The 25,533-nt window shown below is 38.2% G+C and overlaps 1 long non-coding RNA gene across 2 annotated transcripts in view; it reads right to left on the reverse strand.

The window, feature by feature from the left end:
• LOC122159892 overlaps nt 1–25,533 on the reverse strand; it is a 199,930-nt gene that overhangs the window by 135,388 nt on the left and 39,009 nt on the right. For both annotated transcript variants that reach the window (XR_006168694.1, XR_006168693.1), the window contains exon 4: nt 1,019–1,111. This is a non-coding gene — a long non-coding RNA (uncharacterized LOC122159892). The remainder of the gene's footprint in view (nt 1–1,018; nt 1,112–25,533) is intronic.

Below are 25,533 nucleotides of genomic sequence, written 5' to 3' on the forward strand. Positions count from 1 at the left end.
TTTCTGATTAATAATTTGGATATTTTTTTCCTGAAATTCAAGCTCACTGCTTCTTATCCATTAAATCACAGTTAAAGAACATAGATTAAATTATATGAAATTACGTCACAGAAATCCATTGCAGCTTTTCTCTGATGCATTTCCCTCTTTATCATGCCTTTTTATCTTGTAATTTGTCAATACTAGAATATTTTTCAGATTCTATGTAAGAAATTGAAACATACCAAAAGAAGCTTGTAAGATATTCTTTCAAAGTAATTCCTTACTTGGATTCATGACATAACTGCATGACTTACAAAACGGATGTGGCCGGATGGGAGCCAGATGGGAGGATAACATATCACCATTACAGACTGCTTCTCATTAGGCTGCGCAAGGCAGCAGGTATCCCTGTGCTTTGGCACAGTACTGTGGTTCTATCCCATCACATTCCTTGATATATTAGTGTACTTCCCAGTACATGACAGATTGACTGCATGTCACACACTGGAAATAAAGATATAACTAAGGACTGCAGTAATACAGTACATTTTATCTGGGCAACGGCTATTGATAAAATTATGTCTCACAAGCAATTCTGTTACATCACAGAAACAAGTTTTACATTCATATTATTGCATAATTAATGTTAATTTTAGCATAATAAATACTAAACAAATTAAGCAACAAGTTATAAAAGGTGATGAACACAAAAATGAGAGTACTGAGACATAATTCTGTCTCCTACAAAAGCACTGTGAGCAAAGGCAGGTAGCAACACAGTCTAATGCTCTTCTATTTTTATATTAATTGGACTACATTTATAACTATCCAGCACTTCTAGAAAATACAAGGGTTTTGCATAAAGCCTTTCAAAGTCATAATTCTGTCCCAGATTGCCTTATACATCAGCCAAATCAGCCAAAGTTACTCACGCATTTATAACACTGCTGAGGAAAACGATGGTTGCCTCCACCTCCTCATGCCAAAGATTAACAACAAAAAGCTGACTTCAACTGAAAAGGTTTTCCATTCTTACCTTTTTTAAAAAAAAGACTTGAAAGAAGCTTGTCCTTTCTGTCACAGCCATCATTTTTTTCACCCGCCTCAATAGGACAGAGTCAACATACCTCTGTTACAAAAGAAAAAAGAGCAAATATATAGAGTGAGGAAAAAGCCCTGAAGACTGTCTGAGGGCTACAGTTTAAAAGTCAGGAAGAATAGAAATGTCATTAAAAAACCTTAGCAGGGCTGTCCTGAATACTTCTCATCCGGAAAAAGGGACTAATATGAGAAGCCAGCCAAAAAGGATTCATTGTGGGGCAGGATACAAAGATGGTGCAGAAGGAATCTAAAGCTTGAAGGACACAGGCAGAGCATTCTCCATTCATTGGACCAATTCCCACCACAGCTTGTAATTGAACTCAACTTCTACCCTCTGTGCCAGCCATTATCCGTGAAACCTAAGAGTAGAGTGTCCTGTCCTTCTGGAGCTGCTACAATTGTGGCCAAATCCCACTGCAGCACCTCAGCGCTTTAAGACAACACGAGTAACAGTTTCAAATTATTCATTTAGGCTTTACAAATCAGTGTTTATTTGCTGACCTCAGCTGCAGAGCAAATATGTGCCATGTCCACTGCACAGAAAGGGAAAGTATAAAGTGTTATTACATTCATTGTATTATTCCTGTATTCAAATTTTACAGGAGGCTTGGCAGATTTGGAGGCAAAGTATTCTGTAGTCAAAACACATTCCTCTAAATATCAGTGATCCTTTAAACCATACTTGTACAATTTTCCAAAGCCACATAATCACTTAATCCCCACCTCTGTTCTGGTTTAGCACATGCTGTCTGATACAGTCTTGTTGTTGGCAGAAAGGAATATGAATAAAGAACATCAGCTATATCCATTACTTTGGGCTTGTATAGTAAAGATTTATATACAAGCAGCACAAGTACAAAGTTCTATTATTCCAGTCTTGAAACTGAATAAATCATAAGCTTCGACATAGGGAAGTGAACATAATTCAGCCTACTAGTTGTGTTATAGGAATAATGTCTCAGAGTTAGATTAGAATCCACAAAAGATTTGTTCTGCCCTGATTCACGGGGAATGCTAAACAACATATTTATTCTCTATTCTAAGTGATTCAAATCAAGACAGTAAGTCTCTGTTCCATTTTGGTTTTAGTATCATCAAAAATAGATGCTTTGAAATCAATTCTCAGAGAATATTAGTTTATCAAAACTAGCAAAATTTGTAAGATAAGTCCCTGGCTATGCAGTTAGGAACAATTTTTTTAAAAGATGTGAAAACCCAAAATCCACATCACCGATAAATACATGTCCAACAATTTCACCTATGTACGTGGCCATTGATTTGGAGAATAAATGTTGTCTGTGTTTGTAGAACTGCAATATCCCAGTGAGCTGCCAGAACAGTAATAACAGAATCACAGAATCATAGAATGGTCTGGGTTGAAAAGGACCACAGTGATTGTCTAGTTTCTACTCCCCTGCTATGTGCAGGGTCACCAACCACCACACCAGGCTGCCCAGAGACACATCCAGCCTGCCCTTGAATGCCTCCAGGCATGGGGCATCCACAATCTCCTTGGGCAACCAGTGCATCACCACCCTCCGTCTGAAAAACTTCCTCCTAATATCTAACCTAAATCTCCCATGTCACAGCTTAAAAAAAACACTCCCCCTTGTCCGCACTATCAACCCATGTAAATAGCCATTTCCCTCCTGTTTATACACTCCCTTCAAGTATTGAAAGGCCACAGTGAGGTCTCCCTGCAGCCTTCTCTTCTCCAAGCTAAACAAGCCTAGTTCCCTCAACCTTTCTTTATAGGAGAGGTGCTCCAGCCCTCATCAGTTACATGATGACTGGTACTCAACTACCTTACAGTATTTAAAACAGAAAGGAATTAAAAGAGAAATAACTGCAACTCAAGTATTCCAAGTCAGAGAAAAAAAATCCAGAGTGTGGAAGTTCTCACTAAGAAAATCAGAAAAACATCAGGAAAATGTGAAATTTTGTTCTGGGAAAAAGGAGGAAAAGAGAAGGGTATTTTGTAGGGAAGGAGTTGTTACTGACACAGAACTGGGACAAACATCAGATGCTGAAAGAGGATCTTGTCTTCTGACTTCTTTACTACTGTGTTACATCACATACAACATTGCTGACTTCATGTTTCTTCCCAACTCCAGAACAGCATGCTTGTGCAACCTCAGCTTCTGCCATTTTCCTCTATCAACTCTACCACTGCTTTTCAGTGCATTAATGAGTTTCTATTCTTGAATGCATAGTAAATGCAGTAAATGGGTGTTTAGAAAAATTTCATTTTTGAGCAACAGGCATTTTTAGTTAAGACCCATGAATTTATGTCAATTTTGTGTTAGATCTACTGTCACTTTTCTCTTCTAAGCAATTATTATTATCATGTTACATTTTCATCATGCCTACTGAGCTCTGCATGTCTCAAGGCCTTGTTAAATTAAGCAGCAGAATGATATAGTGGAGAGACAGTACTTACTATGCTAATTTAATACAGAAAATAATGTAGTTTTGTTTATATAATGCTGTATACTGAGCTCAGCCACTTCCCCCCTGAAATAAATAGATAAATAAATAAATAGTTCATAAATTAGAAAAGCTAAAAATTTTACAGTGCACAAACACATTCTGAAGAATTCACACATAGGAAGATTTGTTGGCTATTGTAAGAAGTAAGAAAACAAGTTCCTGTGATCAAGAGCAGATTACATGAAAAACAATGAATAATTTATATCAGACCACAAGACAGCAAGGTGCTTCTTGTTAGCAACAGAAATATTCCTTTGGTGATCATAACTTATTTACAAGCACAGAAATGTGGAAACAGGAAACGTACACATGCAAAAATTAGTATTTTACAGAACAGGTGGAAAAAAATATCATTATAAAGCCTGCTTTATTTCTCTCAGCTGAATTTGAAAGAATTTAGCTACAATGCATATACAAGAAAAAAATATGCAAGCAAAAGCTAACCACAACTCAACAGTATGAAAGTTACAAAGAACTAGTAATAACTAGTGAAACAAAAAATCTTATTTTCTCCCGATTCTAGAGCAGACAAACCCTAAAATAACCTTGGAACGGAAAAGGAAGCAAGAAAGAAAACCTGGGGACTACAACTGAAGTAAAGGGAAAGAATCAAAAGAGAAAAAAAAAGATATTGGCAGGCACTAGCTAGAGCAGCCTGGACACGACAGTGCTCTCTCAGCCACATGAGGAGCTGTGTGACACCAATCTACAGGATGTAGGATCCAGAGCCGTAGCTGCCTCTGCTCCTGCTGACAATCTGCAGACAGGAAGAAGGTGAGGAGAAAGGCTCAGGGCTGGATAGAGACTTGTGTGTGCTATGTATTCCTGCACCTGCAGAACAACTAACACAGATGTGGTGAATGAACATCTCCCAAGGTATTCACTGCTAACAGACCATGTAGCACAGCGTGTCTCTGGGGAGTCTTACTCTATCTTTTGCCAGGACTGGTGATGGGTGTAACTGGGATTTACACTTTGGAGATCCAGGAGGGAACAGTTGGAGTTTGCAGAGTCTCTTTTTAAACTTCCATTGCTGACCTTGGAATATCTATACTATATTAAGGATTAATACTGATTACAGGATGAACTAATTGTTAGTATCCAGGTTTGGCAGGACTGCTCTACTGCAGCCTCCCCCCCTCCCCCCCCCCTTTCCTGCAGTCTCTCAAACTGTTTTGTTTTGTTTTTTTACAATGTTTTTTCCACTAGTTCAGAAAGCTCCCAGTGTTGTAATACACACTGCTGATCCAATGAGGTAAATGGGGCTGAGCCATCACAGTACCAGATGTTAGCTGGCATCCAGGAAACAGGACTTGAGTCAGATGTAAATGTCAGATGGTCCAAATTTCTTGTCCTTTGGACAAATATTAAAGAGGAAAAAGAAACCAACAAAATCAGAATATCTATATTTAGCAGTCAACAGAAAATGAGAACTTCCTCTCTGTATGTCAGTCAGCCCTCTACATCAGTCACTGCAGACTGCTCAGTGCTCCAGTGTTCCTTAGAAATTGTTATGGCCCCTCACTTTTGTTATTAAAATATCAGCATCAGACTTCAAGTACCTTAAATATATTTCGTTAAGAGGTTGGTGATTTAGGTGATGTTTTAAAGATCATTAAATGTTCCTAGCTCTCTTCCTTTACTGCTCCAGTCTCACAGATACAGAGTAACTTAAGTATGGGTAAGCACTCAGGGGTGTCTTAGGGCTTTCAAGAAAGCAATACTAATTAAAATACAGCTAACAGAACTACCTTAGGTTTGGCTCTTGAGCAGATCCTTTTCTTACCATGTCATAAATCTGGCCTAAAAGCATGCTGAACACACAAAGCTCGGACTGCTCATAATTGAATCAGCAAACAGGCTTCTTATAAGGAGAGGGCTAAAGAAATCTGAGATTTCTCATTTCCGATTTTCCTCCAGCATTACCATTAAATTCATTTTGTATTTCTAAAGCTCTAGCATTCTTTTTGAAGAGTAAGGACAAAATTATTGTAAAATTTAAGACAATTGATCAAGTGTTCAGGTAAACATTAACTAACAATACTTTTCCATTTTTAAAAATTCAGTCTGTAATGAACTTGTTTATCTTGTTTGTGGCAGAAAAGTTTTAACTCAGAATTTTAAGTTCACTGGGGAAAACTGGATATATGTATGCACAATATACGTATGCAGAGGGACCCAAATGAAGTTGTGCTACCTTCACATTAGCTCACTGTATGCCATGAAAGGCGGATGGTTCTTCGGTGGTGATGGTTTGAGCAAGTGTTAAAAGCTCAAAAAGCAACATGAGACAGAATTTTCTTTTCAAATGTATAGTGCCATTTTTCATGTGTACCAGAACATGTGCAAAAATAATAGAATCATAGAGTCATAAGATTACTGAGGTTGGAAAAGACCTCTAAGATCATCCAGTCCAACCGTCCACCTACCACCAATATTTCCCATTAAACGATGTCCCTCAGTACAACACCTAAATGTTTCTTGAACACCTCTAGGAATGATAACTCCACCACCTCCCTGGACAATCTGTTCCAGTGCCTGACCACTCTTGAAGAAGACGTATTTCCTAACATCCAACCTGAATCTCCACTGGTGCAACCTCTAGTTCTACCGCTAGTTACACGGGAGAAGAGGCTGACCCCCTCCTCACCATAGCCTCCCTTCAGGTAGTTGAAGAGAGCGATGAAGTCTCCCCTGAGCCTTCTCTTTTCCAGTCTGAAAAATCCAGTTCCCTCAGTAATTCCTCATAACACTTGTGCTCCAGACCCCTCACAGCTTCATTGCCCTTCTCCTGGGAAAATGTTTCAGGGCCTCAATGTCTTTCTTGTAGTGAGGGGCCCAAAACTCAACACAGTACTCGAGGTGTGGCCTCACCAGAGCTGAGAACAGAGGGATGATCATTCCCCTGCTCCTGCTGGCAACACTATTTTTGACACAAGCCAGGAGCCATTGGGCTTCTAGGCCTACTGGGCATACTGCTGGCTCAAGTTCAGCCAAGCATCAACCAATACCCCTGTGGGCGGTACTTAGCGTGGGTGGTACTTGGACTAAGGTGAGTGGTAGTGACAGGGGGTGGTTCTGGGTGGTGCTTAATGGGTCATGGGGCGGTCGCGTGTGATGGTATGTAGGCAGCTGTTGCGCAGCAATAAATTGGCACTTTAGCTACACCCTATGGCATGCATCTCTCGTGTCCCTGTGCCGGGTGGGGGTGCAGACAGACGGGTGCTGATAAGGTGTTGTGGACTGGGCTGGAACTGCGTGGAGGTCTGCAACACCCCCAAGTCTGTTTCCTCTACACAGTCTTCCAGTCATTCTGCTCCAAGCCTGTAGCACTGCCTGAGGTTGCTGTGGTTGAAGTGCATGACCCGGCACTTGGTCTTCTTCAGGCATTCTTACTATTTTCTTTCCTTTGCCTAAATGTCATTAGAAATATAGCTTCCCTTCTTGTTGTATGTATAGTTACAGGATGTATTTTAAACAATCCATTAGTATACAAAGCTGAAAACTCTTGGAAAGAATTAAAGCTCTGAACTTGTACTGCACATGTGCGTGTAATATTCACACACAGAAGTTGACTCAGTGTAATTAAGAATAGAATGAAATATCTGATATTTATCACTTAACTTAAATCCTGTCGAAAACTAACATATCAGTTTTTCCATGAAGTACCTCTTCCACGAAACCAGCAGTATAATACCATCTGTTGAGGTCTTTATTGCTGTCATAGAATACATGCCGTTAGGGCAAAAGCACATAACTTTTCTGTCATACCATGTATGGAAATTGTTGGGCCATGAAATCAAACAAAATATTCATAACTGAATTATAACACAACCAAAATTTCTTTCATGGAATAACACTCATAAAATCACTGAAGAACTTTAAGGCAGATGCATGTGCATAGAATAAGACTTCAATGCATACATTGTTTTTTAAAAGACAATTTTTTCAATGGGATTTATTATCTGCACATAGGACATAACAGCAATCTTTGCAATTTTAAATGCATCTCACTGTTCATTCAAACACTGCAAACAGTGCAGTGGTCCACCTGCCATTCTTCTATGAAAAATGTCTTAGATTCTAATGTTTTTCCAATAAAGAAAATGTGACAATCCTTCTTTGTTTTTTGGCTCAAAGCTTTCTTCCTGAGGTATTTCTTGTGATAAGACTCTGATTGATTTGTTGAGAAGGCAAGTGATGGGTGCTACCGTGTGACAATCGACATTACTTTGGGAACATTTGAAAGCCCCTTCCCCCAGAGCTGCTTGCCTCCAGAAGAGAGTGCTCAAGAGTGTTCACTGGGGGAAGATCTGGCCTGTGACTAAACAGCTCCAGCTGGGTATGGGAAAATTGGGGAATGATACCATTGTGTCCTGTGAAAAACAAGATGCAGATTGGCATCCCTGCTCTTATCTGCTGGCAAGGCCCGGAAGGTGGGAACAAAGGAGTTTATGCTGAGGTCCCAGAGCCAGAAGCTGCCACTCCAAGGAGAGCTGACTCAACCACTTTGGATTTGAGGCGTCACTCCAAAGACAGCTGACTCGACCATGTTGGAACCATTGAAAAGGGGCTATCATCACCATGGTCATTGTCCTTATTGTCGTTATGGTCATCAACAGAACAATAACTGAACTACGAACCTTGCTGGATCCATGGTGGTGACTATCTCCCTCTTGCTTCCTATAAAGACTCCTTGCTTCTTCTTTTCTATCTTTTCTATCACCCTTCTTCCCTTCCCCATTACCCTAATTCATAATAGTGTCCGTCCTCCCCTTCCCCATTTCCCTAATTAAGATTTGTAATAAACTGGTTGGACCAACATTTGAACCATTGTTTCTTAATCTCACGCCGGGTATATAGATAATAAAAGAACCTCCTCTCCCTCCTATAAATTGGAGTGAGACACAAAGTTGTTACAGAAAACTATTTCGTAAATTATCACATTTTCTCTGTTTCATTTTACTCTTTACATTTTTACATCTCATGTTAACAGCAAGGAAAGAAAACCACTTTTGCTCCTTAGCTGAGGATAATACCTTACTCTGAAGCACTTTCACTTCAACAGAAAGAAATTATCAACTGAGATTAAATTAAGCTTTACTGTTTCAAACACTATCTAGCTATTCTTCGAGGAAAAACACTTGCTTTGCCTGGCTCTACAGAAACATAATTGTTTGTATATAAATATGACACAATACTCAAGGTCATCCTGGATGGGGCTCTGATGCAGCTGTGGGTGTCCCTGTTCACTGCAGGGGAGTTGGGTCAGATGACCCTTTAAGGTTCCTCTCCAACTCAAATGATTCTATGATTCGTCACACAAGTGTGTATGTATATCTACCTGCTGGCCTCTGAAAGCAGGCTGAAAGTATAATCAACACTATTATAAATAATTCTTTTTCAAAATCTAAGCACTTTGCAATTTCCACTCATCATTTTTCTCCTGTAATTTCAGGAGCAGGTACACCCACTCACTTCCACTATCTGCCTTCCACTTATGGTACAGAAGTGTAATAATTTCCCCTAACAGTTCTTGACTATATTTTATAATAAGATAATGATAACATAAGGAACATAGCACTCTTTAATAATGATTTTCATTAATTACAGTTTTAGGAATTAAAAAAACTAAAGCACACACTTTCTTCTCACTGAAATGAAAGTCACTTAAACAGAAACATTTTCTGAAACATTGATGGATTTAAGACACACATGAAAACATCCCTGAAATGAAGCATGCTACAGTTCATACTGTGTGCTTCATCTCATGGCCAGTTCAAAAAAACACATTTAATAGCTCTGGAACACATCTTAATGTCAGACCTGCCAAGCCAAGCCACTGTGTTCAAATATTAATATAGCTCTGCTAGTTCAGGAATGTGTCAGTGCTCACCACACACTTCAGCCCAAAGGAACCCCATTATCATTCCCGTTTCTCTGAAGTTTCTCCTGCAGGGAAACATGCAGCTAGTATTTTGCATATATATTAAATGCATTTCATATTTGTTTCTCAAAAGGACTATTTCTTTTCTGTAAGAACACACTGCCATATCTACAGATAATATAGATTTTGAATACTTCATGTAGATTCTTGCTTTTCCTATAAACAGTATCTATTATTGAATTAAACCATAATGAGACACTATACTTTCTGGAATAACAACACAGCTAGTAAGAATTCAACCTGTAGAAAAAAAAAAAGGCCAAAATATTGTTTTCCATACCAAATTATACTAGATAGAGAAAAACAGTTAAATACTTGGTGAAACACTTGCAAGTAGTGGTTTCCTAGTATGAGGTTGTTTGACTGTTGCTGTTTGTGCAAAAAGAAAAAAGACAAGAGAAGATGACAGAATACTGAAGAGCGTGTGATTTTACCTAGGAGGTCTAATTTGTCAGTATCATGACATGTGCTATAAAGGGAGCACAGAGCAGAAAGCTTATATAGCACCCCCATCAAACACCAAAAACAAACAAATGGAAACAGAAATAGTTCCTGAACCTTCCACTCAAGTAACAACAGTAATTAGTGGTAAAAACCTACACCTACATCTGTTCCTATAACATGCTTCTCACTTTTAACAGACTAGAGTCAAGGGTGAACCTTTTTAAAGGAAGTTCTATTCAACATTAATAGAACTTACCAACCTATGTGCCCCATGAAATGTGAATTGGTATGGTCATAAAAATATCATTTCTGCATGTTAAAATCCTGGAAGGGTTGAGTGTTTTTGTGAATTATCAGATGGAAGAGATACTCCTGTAAGATGCAGAAAGTACAGAGAAACTCCATGCCTCTGCTTCCAAACTAACCCAAGCATGGCTCAAACACAATTTATGTTTTGGGGGCTCATTACCCTCCATAAAAGAATACATCCATTAATGCATTACTGTTCATTAAAGGTATATAGGTGTGAAATGGAGGAAAAAATTACCTTCAGATCATATGTAAATTAATACATTGCCTGGCATTCATATGAAAAAGCTGGCAGCTGCCTTCTGGGTCCTGCATGCTCATTTGATTATTGAATCCAGCTTAGTAAATGGCTTTTTAGCAGTATCTACCCTCTTAGATTGATCTGCTATCTTAAAGCAGTTGCTACCAGCCTCTTTTTTAAGACATCTTTCTTGTCTTTTTAAGACATCTGGGTTAGCAAGGGAATTAAGGTCTAGTCATGCCTATGAGTTTTGACTGTCTGTGGTTTATGAGATCATTTTTAATTAGTTCTTATTGCTGGTTGTGTGGCAGCCCCCGTAAAGCTTCCTATATTTCTCTGCCAAGGAGGCCTAGCAGCAGTATCCCCTCTTGATGTCAAAGTGCTGGGATGCAATGTCCTCTCCACATTACCTCTGGTTTTGGCTGCTTCAGCAAGTGATCCCATTGGCAGCATGCTGCCTGCTCCAGAAGTATAACCCATCCCTGCTCTCTTCTCACCTACACAGACCTCAGTCTTACAGTCAGCATATGCAATGGGAAAATGCTGGCTCTCAAAGAGCCACCCCGGTATGCATGGATGTTTCACTTCAACTAAAGCTTAAAGCTTTAAACTAAGTTAGTTTAAACTAGTTAGTTAAGTGAACTTAACTAAGCTTCACTTTAGTTTAAACTCCAAGCAAGATGTGTCTGCCCAGGATTCAAGTCTACTGTCCCCACAAAACATATTCATGTTTTTTAGAACTCCAGGCCTGGTTCTGATTCAATCAGCATTTCAGAAGTTTTTCAGTCAAATTAACATGTTCTCTGAACTTCTCATTAGCCTACAAATCCAGCTCTCCTTGCTGCCTGATGACAGCTGCTACTTCTGTTTCCACTGTATTCCTCTGGTAAAGTGCTTTGGCTCTACTTCAAGTCCACTCTCCTTGGTTGTCATTAGTTTTTGGTGGGAACACCTTGAGCTCACCCTGCCATCACCACTGCTCCTTAAACCTCATTTTTCTCTTGCCTGAGACAGCTGCTGTACCAGTCTTCTAGCATGTGGTAAAGTTTTCTGTCTTGGGACTATTACTCATTCAATTTCTGATAGTGGGAGACTCATAAAACATCTTCTCTGCCTTTTTGTCCTTTTCAGCAGCCTTGCTATATGCTTTTGACTCCTCAAAACATCCTCCAGATTATGCAGATGGTATGAGAAGTTCTGAAAGAACAGTATTGGTCTCAGAATCATCAGAGTACACATGCCCTCTTATGTCCTCTTCCAGTTTTTTTGTTTGTTTGTTTGTTTTTTAAGGAGGGACTCAGTATGCCAGTATGCTTTCCATTTCCTGTTCAGTTTTGGATCCTTAATAATTTCCCATGAATACAATAGGTATTACAGTGAAAAATACACTCATTTACCACAGTTGAATGCACGCCTGCAGATTAAGGTGAAGAAAAGTAAAAAAATAGGAGAGAGTTGGGCTCTTTCTGTAGAATATCTGGAGACTTAGAGCTACAACACCTCATGTAATCCCAACTCCATTGCTAGGGAGATTCATTATTTGAAGGCTCTTTTCAGTTTGTAATTAAATAACTACGCTTTTCTAATTTCTTTTTCTGCAGCTTCACTTATATTAGAATTCAAAACAGACCCTCATATTTGAGTCTCACACCTTGTGAACTTAAAAACCTTTTAGTTATTGCTCAACTTCGTCCTCAAACATTCAGGAATCCTTCTTGCAGATAACTACTCCATATTTTGCTTCTACATGTTATGTATGTGAACTGATACTAATGGAAGACTACTGGTATCTAGACCTTTAGATTCTGAAAGAATGATCAGATAGTCAGAACATATGAATTTCATGGATATTAATTTAATGATTTTTTTTGTGTATCAGATGAATATCTGACCTACATTTCTGCAAATTGAGAAACTGTAAGATATATTCTCTGTGAAATTAATTTACTTATTTCGATATTAAGCTGACTTTAATATAGAAAAACATTTACCTACTCTATAGTGCTAAGTAAAAAGAATACATATTTTGTTAAGTATGTTTAGTTTTGTGTTGTTTTTCAAACCTTTGTAGTGACTATCCAGCTAATATATAATCCTCCCATGACCTGTGAAAGCTACACAAAATGCACTACATGAAACTACTGGAGTGCCTTACTTTGTTATCTTGTTACCTCATAGCTGGAAGATCAATTTTAAAAGGCTGCTGATTACACCCAGAAACATTATCTCCTGCACATCAAGAAACATCACTGTACTCAACTGACATTTTCCCATACTAATCTGCTACTTGCAGAGAAAGAACAAGATGGCAATGTTTTCCTAATATCTGCAAAAATCCCCCATTATAATTAGCAAGGTAGTGAGACTGTAAAAGCCATCTGATAACCTTTAATACACATCTTGGCCACCAATAAGCTTTCACACTAATAACCACTTACATATTTTGAAACTATTCCAGAAAACGCCTACCACTTTTTAATCAATTACCACAGTGACTACAGCAGCACTATGTAGCTAGTTATCTTCCATACACATCTCTTTAAGATTAAACTTTTAAAAACACGATATGTTAGGCTGATTATATGATAATAAACATATTAATAATGTTAAAAGAAACATTTGTCCACAGCACTTCCATTACATAAAATAAATAAGCAAGCAAAAACCACACTCTTCTACTTAGAAGATAGAAACACTCATTAACACCAATTCATTAATGTGATTGCAAACATTTCCATCAGTGATTAGCAACACAACCATCCTTATCAGACAGTAAGGCAGCACTTGGGTAAGATAACTTGCCCAAACGCAATAGTTAGCACAAGAAATGTAAAACTGCATGAACAGCTGCTAAAGGACAGTTACTAATGGCATGAATGAGGTATCACAACTTTTCCTCCTGGCTGGAAGGCAGATTCTCCTGACTTTATTCACATTAAAAGACACCCTGACTCGTGGAAGTCAGTACAGGTTTCTCCACATTTAATTGAGGCAACAATCTTGGTTCTAAGCAAAGGATGTAAAAGCTGAAAGCTTCAGCTTTGACTTTGCCATGCTTTTCCTTCTTAAGATCCCTTTGAACAGATCAATGTATGAATTCCAAAAAAAAAAGCCATAGTAAGCAAAGAAATCAAGATTAATTTGTCCTGCTTGAGGAAAGGAAATTCTAAGAAAAAAAATCTGCTATTAAAATTATTTTCAGGGTCTGTAGTTTTACATCTAAAACAGAGAATAAGGGAATGGAGTAATGCTGGTCAAGAAATGCAAACCTCTCCAGACTCATCAGAAAGTGACTGGGTTTTATTTAAATGAGTTATACTGTGTGAATCATACAAGCTACATCACAAGACACAATTACTCTGGTTAACCATGATTTTACCTGAATTCCAGATTCATGAACCTCAAATTCAGAACACAAACAAGTTGAGAAAAAGCACACAATCCAAGGAAGAGTATGTCAATACGCAAAAGAACAGAACAGAAAATGGGAGATGCTAATGTAAGAGAAATTAACTGAGGAACATTTGTTACAATAGAGTATAAGCAGCAGAGGCTAAGAGGAGAGAAGTTGAGGCAGCAAGACAAGGCAAAATCTCTGAGGTCACCCACAGACAGACAGAGGAGTCATTAGGGCAATACAAAGGAAGCCAAGAAAAAGTGAAATTAAGAAGCTCCAGAGGGAAAGTACCAGAAGGGACTCACAATCACCAAATCTACGTGGTCTGGTTGTGTTGGCAGAGAATATCTGACACCAGAAAAGTTAAGCTTTTGAGGAGCTGGAATATACAATCTGGACACCAAGTTGAAAAAAAATAAACATACACTCCCAAGGCATAAGAGCTGAACATGTCTGCTGTTTACTGATGGAAAATTAATTATCTGCAGGAAAACATAACCATATACATGCGTTTGTAAAGCATAGTCCTGATTCTTTGCATTAGAAAAAATACTGGAAATATATTTGAAGAAGTTCTGAGGAAAAAAAGAAAAAAAAAAAAAAGAACTTACTGAAACAAACCTGGTCTTTATGTACAAGGAAAATATTAAAACAAACAAACAAACAACCTCTATGTGAAATGACTGTCTCATGCTGATGTTCCTGCTGCAAATGAAACTGTAAACTGTGACTGTCAGAACATCTTGCAGGATGAGATCTGCATTACTAATAACAGTTTTATAGTTTTATTTCAATACTCCGGAAGTGAACATTCAGTTCCACTTCGGTTTTTATTTAGCTATAGAAAAAAAATATATAAATAAAATAAAATAAAATAAAATAAAAAAGCCTTTAAGAATTTACAGGGAGAAAAGAGGAGAGAGAGCAAGCTGAAAAAAATTAGTAAACTTTTTGGGCTGAGAAAAAAAATGCTGGAAGCAATACCAAAAAATTTTTCAAGTTTGTAGCTCGGATCATAAAAGTGAGCTCACATGAAGCAAATGATTATGTGCTAATGATAAAGAAAAATAGATACCCTGGAGTTAACATGGCATTCATTTATTTTATGTGACAGTAAGAAAACTATGTACCTGTGTCATACTTCAATTTTCAGGCCATTGACACTGACAGGATACACCAGCTGAACAAAGAAAGATCAAGCTCACTTTTGCTAGTTGTGATGCAACTGACATTGCACCTGGCGAACTAAGGGACAGAGGAGCCCAGGCTGCCTTGAGTGAAGTCTGGCTTTGGATGAAGTAGCATGTAAGCTCTCATTCTTACTCATCTACAACTTGAAGTAAAATGGACTGATGCAACAAAAATAAAGAGCACTTCTACTCCCTGATATTTTGTCTGCAAATTACAAAACAATATTAATAAAAGCACTGTGTGATTTTCAGATATTACGCACATGTAAACTGGAGAGTTAGAAAGTCTGTATTGGTACCATCTGTGGATAAAGAAATTAGGATTTGCAGCATCATATGGAGAAGGGTAAAGGAGAAAGCAACTGGATTTATTCTGTGACCATGAACCACGGCACCTCACAGCAATTCTGTCCAGAGCTATCCCTAATGGCAGGGGACTGTTCCCAAAAGCTGTACATTTAGGAAGACTTAAGCCATATTGTCTTTGATTCCAATGGCAAGGAGATAAAAGAAGACACAGTCATTTTGCCTGAAATGAAAACAGGCATCAAAAGATCTTAAGATAACAGAGCAAGTGAACTTTCTTGTGCAAATGCATTGCTGATACTTAAAGGGAGATTTACAAATTACAGCATCTCCAAAAGGCACTTCAAAAACTAACAGTATTGCTAGAAAGCTACTCAGTAGATCACCTACATGCATTTGGAACAACGTGTTACAACAATCTGTGAGGGACTCCCAATATTAAAAATAGCAATGGAACTGTGGTAAATGCATGAAATTTCTGTTGCTATGTAAATATAAAAACTTGGTAGGAATCAGACTAGATTATTTTGATGCCACACTTATTACAAATTAAAATGCTGTTTCCAACAGCAGCAGCTCACTGTGCTGCCTTCATGGGCTACTGTGAAAATATTCCCCCCTTTCCTCACTCCCCAGAAGCTACACAGATCTTCTTCCACAATCTGCCTCTGGAATAAGCATAGTCTTTGTAAGAAAACTGCAAGCAGAGAATCAGGTACTACAAGCAATCTCACTGCTGTGTACCCAGATCCAAACTGCATCAATTCATTTGGTTTAATAAGTCATAACAATTGAATTTTTAAGGATCTTACAAAATTTATCTTATATAAGTTCCTCTACGTAACGTTCACTTCCAAAGCAAACACTGCATTATTGTTATTCTATCCTTCAGACCTATGGGTCCATTGAAGAGATCTTGTGAACTTTGTGATTTGGTAGTAACACCTTAGTGATTTTATTTCCAACAAAAAATTCTACATTGAGACTGTTTTCCTTATAGCAAACCTTTTCCTTTATTTATCCTCTTTTGTGCAGAACCATAGAATGGTCTGGGTTGAAAAGGACCACAGTGATTGTCTAGTTTCTACTCCCCTGCTATGTGCAGGGTCACCAACCACCACACCAGGCTGCCCAGAGACACATCTAGCCTGCTCTTGAATGCCTCCAGGCATGGGGCATTCACAACCTCCTTGGGCAACCAGTGCATCACCACCCTCCATCTGAAAAACTTCCTCCTAATATCTAACCTAAATCTCCCATGTCTCAGCTTAAAACCATTTCCCATTGTCCTAGCACTATCAATGTAAATAGCCATTCCCCCTCCTGTTTATACGCTCTCTTCAAGTATTGAAAGGCCACAATGAGGTCTCCCTGCAGCCTTCTCTTCTCCAAGCTAAACAAGGCCAGTTCCCTCAACCTTTCTTCATAGGAGAGGTGCTCCAGCCCTCATCAGTTACATGATGATTGGTACTCATCTACCTTACAGTATTTAAAACAGAAAGGAATTAAAAGAGAAATAGAGTTTATATGTTCTCTTCAAGTACTGGAAGGTCACAATGAGGTTTCCCTCATTGTGGCTCCATTGTGTTATCCCTGAGTATTTAAGGATGTACTGACAGTGCCTGTACTGCTAAAGGTCTGGCTTGAAACACTTTGTATTCCATCTCTATAGAAATGATTTACTGGCAGAATCAAAAAATTGCAGCCCCAGTCTGGAGCTGCGGTCTAATAATTCTTTCACACTGAAAATGTAATGTCTCTTTGCTCATCTCCAGTGTGGTGCTTGAGATACGTTCAAGATGATTTATGGTGACAGCACACATCAATACGTAGAACATGTTGCTTTGAATTAATTTCTTATGAAACAATATCCTCTTCTAAATATTTTAATTTTGGGAACATTTTAGTTGGTTCTATTTAAGTCAAGACACGATTTAACAGTGGTCCACATATTTCTCACGTAGACACCACTGCACTAATTTATCTTGAAATTCTGAATGCCCACTATAACCTGCATGACTTTTTCTTGCACTCTTGGTATCAAACAATTGTTGATAAGCTGTGTTTGAATAGTTCTTGCTGTGTTACTTTAATATGATTCAACTATCAATTCGTAGACTGTCAAAGAGTTAAGCTTTACTGCATATTATTAGAGAGCCTCCTCCTGCAACAATTTTCAGCTGTTTCCAACTTTTATACATTCTTACATTAATCTGCCAGTAGGGTAACACTGTTTCCACACTATCTTTCCTGTTGCTGTGATTAAAAATACTTTAAAATAATGTTGACTTAAAGAGCTGTCACAAAGAAATTAGTGAATCTACAGAAGGGCAGAATATAGATTGCTTTTCTAATGTGCTCGGTACTCCATTACTTGATGAAACGCAAATAGAAACAGCAAAACAGGCAGCCAAGGCTTACCCATATCATGATGGTTTTTTCCCTACAAAAATCAACAAAACTACTCCTACTAATATTGATTTCACTAGTAGAAAGATTTTTCTTTAGGGAAGCGTGTCTAATGAATACTTGGGTATCTTACAGTCATCTTTTTCTCACTTTACATTTCACACTGCATGAAAATTCATTAAAGTAATGTCCATCCTTCCAGCATAAAGAACTAGGTAAAATATCCTTTGAAATTCATTTCTCCTAATAACACCTCTGTGATTGCGAAGAAGGGCAGCGACTGCAAGATGTCTTCAGTGTGATTCAGTATTCAGACAGGACTACAGAAGCAAAAAGTATAAAGCCTGCTCTACCTTCTGAGGGGGAACAGCCTCCCAGGGAAATAACATGACTCTTCATAGAGGCATTTAAGATGCTGTTATAGGTAGTAGGAGAAAAAGGCCCTGCTTGTTCACTGTAAAGGAACTGCAGCAGAAGCATTTTTGTATTAAAAGGATGTGCAGTCAGGAACAAGATATGCAAAACATTGATTTATTCCAAAAACTTCCAGGTATTGGAAAGGAACATCATTGGTGTAGGTGATGCAGAAAGGAGCTTGCAGGTTTCTGCGGTTCTGCTGCACCAGATTAGAGACATGATATAATTCGTCAAATCCTTCAGGATGCTGTAAAGAGAATCATAGCATGTGGAAGAAATAAGCCAAGCCATTGTGTAAAAATCAAAGTATTAAACTGAACTATTTTAAAAATAATTAATCATATTTGAGTTTGGCCTTGAAGCGTGTCAGAAGATGAAGTTGTCCCAAACACTACCATGCAGATTTATTTTTTCTTTTGAGAAAAACTTTGTCATTTCTTTTCTCCTGCATCACCTTTCCCTCCGTGAATCCCCACTCCCCAATTGTAACATCTGTAATTGATGTATGATTCCTCAGGTCGAAGAATTTTGGGGGTATTAATGTATTAAATTATGTACTTAAACGTGTATTAATAAATCTAAATAAAAATATCTTAACTTCTAAAAGAGTTGAAAATACGCAACTGCTGTTCTCTTTATGTTGTTATTTACAAGCTTTTTAGTGTACTTATGACTCAGAAGCCTGTATTTACTACTGAGAAGGCCTAATTCGACTAACTGACTTTCTCCAGTGAATATGAAACTTCAACTTACAAATAAAAGTATCATTATGTGTCACAAAAGAATAGATTAATTTGCAGAGATATTCTTCTTTTCTGTTCAAATCACAAGTATGTAGTTTATAGAAAACTAGGAGCATATAGCAGCATGAAAACCTTTCTTGCTGCAGGCAAAATGATTTCACTTTTGGCAGTTTTACAGAAAAGCAAGTCAGTTACATTTTCACCTCAGGTGGTTTGTGGAATCAAAAAGGCAGTTCTTGCAGATGGAAAACTGTCATTACAAGCGGACAAGCTGTTTGCTTGGGGGAAATGCAAATATTTTGCTCTTTCAAACCTGTGAATGTTGGAGAGAAAATCTGTCTTCACACATGAATTCTCAAAACAGAAGTTAATACTTTAATGGAGTTCTACTCGAGTGAAAATGGGGCACCCAGCCTGGTCACTAGCCAATCGCGCTTCAGTTATTACACAAAGTTACCATAAATTTCAGTGAGAGGTTGCATGTACAAAAATCCTGCAGCACTGACCTAAAATACAGATTCTATCAGATCACCTCAAACAGACCTGATGAGATGATTGGCAGTGCCTCTGGGAATCAACAGTCACCAAGTGAAGTCCGAACACCACACATCTAGAGGAAAAGCATCAATTCTTTACAAAGCATACTTTGAAATACTTCATTCTTGCTGAGAACTGTTCATGAATTGTGAGCACGGAGGTAGAATGAACTACAGAGAGGGTACATACATACATACATGGAGAGCAGCTACAACAACCCAGGTTTCCCTTTGGATGCAAAGCCACAGCTTGGAAATATTACCATCTTTCATCACTGCATCTAATATTGTTACACATCTGTTTTATCAGTTAGACTGAATCCACAGAAGGTGGAAAGTAGTAAAAGGAGAAAATCTTCAGTGTTGCAAATACATTATTTGAGAAATTTTTATGAGATTCAGTGCTTGTGCCTAATAATGAATGGTGAGAACACTCATTTTTGCTTGCTCTTCATTTTAATATGCTGACAAGATTTAGCGTAACACTAAATCTAGCAAGTATTTTGTCATATAATATGGAACATGTTTGGAAGCTACCTGTTGAAATGGACTCAGCACAACAATTTCTAGATCAGCAATTGTCTAGTCTGAGTCACAATTTTCCCTTTATTTTTTTAAATCAAGAAATCACATTAATTTCCTGTCATTGTGAGATTTAATGGCCTTTTTTTTTTCCACCAGCACTAAAATTTACTTTCACAATCTATTCCCCAAGTACTGTTTTCCCTCTAGAAATTTCAAATCCCATTACAGCTTACTCATACAATTCTATCTGAAGGCTCAGATTTGTAAAGCTTGAAAGGAGTTGGGCTCCAGTTTGGTTCAGGTTCTTGTCTGATATCTAAATAAATGCCTCTGAGAAAAAAACAGTTCCTGAAGTTTTTTTCTCATTTAACAGACTCAGCTATAGAGTTTGCATTCTTCCAAATGTCAGATCTCTTTACTTCAAATTTTATACTTTATCAACTAAAGATTTCTCACATTCTAGATTTTATTTCATAGCTACAACTATATAACACTTCTTAAACATGTATTCCACCACAACAAATACCTATCTCTTAATAAAAGACATCTTCCTTTTCCTAATTGCTCCACTGCAATTTTCACTCTGCCATAGGGCACTCCCAGTAGACTGTTAGAGGTACTTTTCATGATCTGCTGGCAGTGCTCTAAAGCCCTTTATCACAAAATCACAGTCATTTTTATCATCTTTTGGGCAATTTGTAAAATTCTACAAGCTTACTGTGTGACAATTTAAAATAATGTTTCACAAGATTAATCTATAAAAAGTACAGTATGTGCTTTGGAAAGGTCACAGAGAAGCTTTCCATTAAGCAAATCAATATGGTCACAAACAGATCTTGAAGTCCTATTACCATTTTAATTGGCTAGCATAGCCTTCTCACAATTTCATCTCAATGGTGACATTAATTACAACTGTGAGAATACAAGACTGTGCTAACAGAAACTGGAAAATAATTATTACGCACTGACTGGCTATCCCTTGCTACCACAAAACGTATCAGAGGTGTTATGTTAAACATCCAACATTTCCCACTCAACAGATTCATTGCTTTCTAGAACTTATTTTGATTTCCTGTTCTTCAGGATGTGGTATTAGAAATATCAAATCCAAATATTCCAAGCTGCAGTGAAGAAGCAACCAACCAAACAAACAAAAACATACAACAATTCAAAGGAAAAGTTTCAAGAAGCATTAAGACTGACTAGCTCAACAGTGATGAACTGTCCTTGAGAGCAGCCCTGCAGAGAAGGGCCTGGGAGTCGTGACGGATGAAAAGCTTAACATGAGCCAGCAGTGTGCTCTTGCAGCTCGGGAAGCAATTGGTATCCTGGACTCCATCAGAAGAGGGGTGACCAGCAGGGACAGGGAGCTGATTGTCCCTCTCTACTCTGCTCTTGTGAGGCCCCATCCGGATAGGGCATCCAGGCCTAGAGCCCCCAATACAAGAAAGGCAGAGAGCTGTTGGAGAGGGTCCAAAGGAGAACCACAAAGATTATCAGAAGGCTGAAGCACCTGCCCTACAAAGACAGGCTGAGGGAGCTGAACTTTTTCAGCCTGGAGAAAAGAAGGCTGCGGGGTGACCTTACTGCAGCCTTTCAGAACCTAAAGGGAGTCTACAAACAAGAGCAGATTCAACTCTTTGAAAGGGTGGATAACTGCAGAACAAGGGAAAATGGTTTTAAGTTGAGAGAGGAAAGATTTAGGTTGGATGTCAGGGGGAAGCTCTTTACAGAGAAAGAGGGGAGATGCTGGAACAGGCTGCCCAGAGAGCTTGTGGATGTCCCATCCCCAGAGGCGTTCAAGGCCAGGTTGGATGGGGCCCTGGGCAGCCTGGTCTAGTATTAAATGGGGAGGTTGGTGGCCCTGCATGTGGCAGGGGGCTTGGAGATCGTAATCCTTGAGGACCCTTCCAACATGGACCATTCTGTGATTCTGTGTGATTCTGTGAACTTCTTTGGCCTCCTCCTAGAGAAATTTCAGGGCAACTGCCCAACAGGTGAGCTGCAGATACTGCTGAGAGTACAAGAAGAGGAAGGCTGCCTGTCCCCATGCCTCCTAAAAGACATCCTCATGTCCTCCTTTCTGGCTCCTGTTCCAAGTTGTTTTCTTTGGTAAGTTTACGTCACAGTCTCTCTCTCAAGCTCATATCAGCTTACATCTATTTAATTTAATCTTTAGACTTTACACATTCTTAATGAAGTTCCCTCTCAGTTGTGTGTGTTCCTGCTACATGTCATCAGCTCGTAGTTTTTGACATAAAACATGGCCTTACTGCTAATTCAACCCCAAAGTCCTTGAATGCACCAGAAATCTGCTTCCTTGCCTGACACTCCCATAACCTCAGTTCAAAGTCCCATACTTGGCAAACAAGTTACTGTTTCTTCTCTCTTGGTGACACTAGAACTGAGGGTCAGTGTTACCCCACATATTCCTTCTCTGTCCTTGCTATGGTTCCAGGCCACTCTACCTTCAAATCAGACTTGCCATGTTCAAATCCGCTCAGCTTGATCACCAGCACGAGTGTTGCTGACAGCATGTAAGACATACACAAGAGCAGCTGGGGACAGCAATTACAAGATGAGCTTGATTTACTCCATGGGGGTGGCATCTGTGCCATCTAGAAAGGCCCCAGAGGAAGGAGAAGGCAGCACGTGCTGAGTGGCTTAGTGCTTATGTGCACACAGACTGGCACTGTGAACGCCAGGGGCACAGACTGAGCAGCAAAGCAGGATCTTTGAAGCTGTCAATCTGTGCTGACACATATGTTGAACTCTGACTTTTGTAATTGCTTACCATATTGAGGCAGATATTTTCATTAATATGGCATACACCTTCTAAAAAATGTCTTCTTAAAAACATTAAAAAATGTGAAAGCTTCCTAAATTATAATTTAATTTAGAAAAAAATCTAACTGATGATCTGTAGCTGAAATTTGAGATTGAAAAAAGTACACCGACAATAAAGTTATTAAAGAATAACTTTGGAACATGATAAAATGTGCACAGGAGATACAAACTGGTAGGAACAAGGTGACAGACAATGCCATTGGCTTATAACATTGACAAAGTAACTTTTGACTTTAACCAGAACTTTGAACCATACGAAATAAAATTAAAGTTCTATAGTGGTGGAGTATCTCCAGCACATATCAAATGCAGCCTTACCCATAGACAGCAGAAATTTTCTACAAGGTGATACCTTAAAAATGTTTAGAAAGCAAATTCACTTTTCTAATAGAATGTGTTCTTTTTTCACCCCCTCCACAAAGGTATTGAAGTAAGCCTGTTTGTGCCTGCCTGAGGCTCGGTGCCATTCTGCTACAGCCAGCAGTGATTTGTTTTGTTGTAAGCAGTGAAAATAGATGTCTGTTTGCACTTGGGAATTGACTGAATTTTCTCCATTGTCAGAGAAGCACCAGCCAATCAGCAGTCACACCTGCTGTGCCAAACAGGCCAAGGCATTTTTGGAAAAAAGCAAAAGGTATTTCTCCAGTTAAGATGTACAAAAAGTAAAAGCAGTATATTCTCTTCCTAACACACAGAATTCTATCCAGACAGAAATCCAGGAGAAGTCAAATTAGTCCCAGTTTCGCTTTGTGAAACACATCGTTTTCATGCTTAATTTAGTCTTGGTTTGGACAGTTTCTGAGAATATTCTCTTATAAACATGGCTACTGGTTCATCAATGGTCTGCTCTGGTGAAACATTTTCCACTTAATCATTTCTTTATTATTTGAAACAAAACCCACTTAAGCAGATATGTTGATTCATGGAGTTGGTATTTTCAACATAGAACAGGCTAAAAAGAATTTAACTTCACCACCACTCATTTCCATTGCAATGCAGTTTTCTAATAAATACAAGTATTTTAAAGCTAAAACCAAAATCATTTGAATGAATTAGTCACTAGAGATAGTTACATAGCAGCAAGAACACAGAAGCATGCATTGGCAAACAGGTAACTAGTTCATTGAAGTCCAAAATGTGTTCAGAAACCTTTGAAATACTTCATGCATTGCTGAATGCACGTAATATATTGTGAAATTAAAGCTAAAAAAAAAAAAAAAAAAAAAAAAGAAAAAAGTCATTCAAAGGAAAGGAAAAGGAGAAAGAGCAGAACAGAAATACCCAGAATGGTAAAACAAAAAAAGTCTTAAATTCAGTGTGCAAGCTGCATTTCTTTGGTTTTCAGTGGTTTGTTTATAATCATAAAATACTCTTAAAGTAGAAATCAGTGAAAGCTCTTCACTGGAAATGATTTAACTTTGGTCAGTTACTGTTTTTTCACAGAAAACATTTTTTTCTGTGAATCTTGACAAAAGGACTAGTGCCTACATCAGAAAACCGAGCTTAACAGACTAATAGTTTACAGACTAATGTAACAGTAATATTACCTAACATGTGTATCATCTTCAGGGCACTCCTACCAATTTATTTATGTCTTCAGAAGTCATTCAAAAGTGTCTTTTTCTCCTGTACTATGTTTATTTAATCATGCTAAGCCGGGCAACTTGCATAGTTGAATTCATTTTCATACAGAAGTTAATCTCAGAACACTTAATCTGGTACAGACATCAGTAACAAGGATGGGCTTGCTACATCACCTGCACAGCCTTTGGGAGCTTTGTTGTGTATAAACACTGTAAAACTTTCTTGGTGAGATTTGGTGCATAAGGATCAGACCGTTGGCCATGATACACAGGAAAACTCACTAAAAAATATAAGGTGTCATTTAGATTTCTCCTATGCAATACAGAGAAACAGAGATGAGATGAGGTAAATGATCACTGGGATGATGTAAAAAACAGAGCCTGTCCTATAAGACTACATAACATACAGAAGGATAATAAACCATAATATGAATAAGCATGGTGAGGCTTAGCCCCAAGGAGAAGGAACAACCATTTATATTGAAGGAGCACCCATTTCTTATTCCAGGGAACATTTTGTTCATCCATTCCTTGAGCACATAATAGGCTGAATCAATCAAGCCTAAGCAGAGCAGTATTATTGATCAAACCTCGCTTAAGTGCAGAACTCAGCCTGAAGAAATCTGCATTCTTAATGAAGTCTTGCCATAATCCTCCCTAAACAATATTAAAGCCTTATTCTCCTTATTTTTTTAATTGAGTTGTGCACGTGAAATAATCACAGATGTAGCCTGATGCTCCCCTTGTAACAAATTGTACAACTCTAGGCATCTACTTAAGCTGGAATTCTACTACTTAAAATCCAAACAGAGAAATGTTCTGCAAGATTTATTAACAGCTATGTAATCACTGAATTATTGCTGGAGGGGAAAAAAAAAATGTGACTACTTGTTCTGCAAGACTTCTAATGACTTCCTCTCTCCAAGCCACCTCAGTCTAAAATTAAGTAGGCAGCTATTCTACCATTACATCCTATTTCCCATAATGCTATAACATTTCTGCAAATTATTATGTGAATAAATACCTACAATACAGTAATGGATTTGTCTTCTGTGTGACAGCAAAG

Source organism: Centrocercus urophasianus, unplaced genomic scaffold (assembly GCF_019232065.1).
Source record: "Centrocercus urophasianus isolate 14NV4802_14NV808 unplaced genomic scaffold, USGS_Curo_1.0 seq_17, whole genome shotgun sequence".
NCBI classification, from domain to species: domain Eukaryota; kingdom Metazoa; phylum Chordata; class Aves; order Galliformes; family Phasianidae; genus Centrocercus; species Centrocercus urophasianus.